We start from the raw sequence: 1,495 nt of genomic DNA on the forward strand, positions 1-1,495 counted from the left end.
GCGCAGTATTTTTGAAAACTATGGAATAAATATTATTTTGACTTTGAAATCCTTTGTGGTTGCTCCGTCTCTGTGTTTGAACCTTCAGACCCTCCTATGAAGTGTGTGTTTGTTGGTGTTTTGTGGAGTGAACGACATCTGCAGCAGGAATCTAACGGCCGGGCGGAGCGGAGGGGGAAGCTGCTGGGTGTGTCGGCCTCGGCACGCTTTAGTGGTCGGCCACCAGCCGCTGTTTATAGCTGCTCTGTGGTTTCCACTAGCCAAGCACTTTCCACTGACTCCAGCTCAGCACAGTTCAGCCTCTGTGGCCCCCCGAGGCCCCGATTACAAACACTGCTTTATATCGGAATAAAAGTATAAACATGCTGCACACCGTCATTTAACGGTGTGTCTAAAGTGCTGAGTGTGCGGCTCCCCTGCAGCTTTCTGACATGAATCCTCAGCTTTATGTTCACACTGCAGGCTTTTAATACTGCTGCTATTATTTATGCAACATTTCTCTTCTTCTCCACCAGTTCCCCTCTTCATCGTCTCAAACGCCTTTTTCAACCAGTTAAACGTTACTTAGCTCACATGCAGGTACTTGTACTTTACTTGAGTCTTTTCTTTTCATGCTACTTTATACTTCTTCTCCACAACATCTCAGAGTTAAATATTGTACTTTTTACTACATTTGTCTGACAGATATAGCTGCTTTTCAGATGACAGTTTTTTATCCCCTTCCTGTCCAGGTAAAACCACGTATCTCCAGAACGTTTGTGATGAACTGACGGATGAAGTGTTTCCTTTATGTGTTGAGAAAATCCTCCTTCTTAAAAATAAACTAAATAAACTCTTTAAAAAGCCTCTTGGATCAGCTGAAAACAGCTGTTTGTTCTTTTTAGAGATACGAGGTTCTCACAGGACAGAGACGCTACAAACATGATGATCTTATAGAAGATGATGCAGTGATGTAGAATAAACCAGCCAACAGGATATGAAGGCGTTAAAATATAACATACACATTAATGCAGCAGAAATGTTAAGTATTTTAACATTATAATAGTTTTACTTTTACTCACGTGAAGGATCTGAACACACAACTGAGCAGAGCTGTGATTATTGGAGTTAACTGAAAACACCTGAGTGGGGAGCAGAGCTCTAAACTCTCAGATCAGCTTTCAGGTTTTCCAAACATGCAACATGTTTTATGTTGAATTACAGAGACAAACAGCTACAATTATCGACTTAATGTAATAGTGCAGCTATAAAAAAAAAAGTATATATATGTGTATATATACACAGAAACTGCTCTTCTGTTGTTTTCTCACAAAAGATTTCCTGATCAGATGAAAAAAGTTCAACCCTGTCTGCTAGAAAGTACTTCATTATTTATATAGTACTACAACAAAAATTGTGTTCTGCAGATTATTTTTTATCAACATAGTGAGATATTGTTAATTAACAAGTGTGGCAAGTTGCAATATGTTAACACTGAATGTACATCTTTATTCAT

The sequence above is a fragment of the Pholis gunnellus genome (genome assembly GCF_910591455.1).
Source record: "Pholis gunnellus genome assembly, chromosome: 17".
In the NCBI taxonomy this organism is placed as follows: Eukaryota; Metazoa; Chordata; class Actinopteri; order Perciformes; family Pholidae; genus Pholis; species Pholis gunnellus.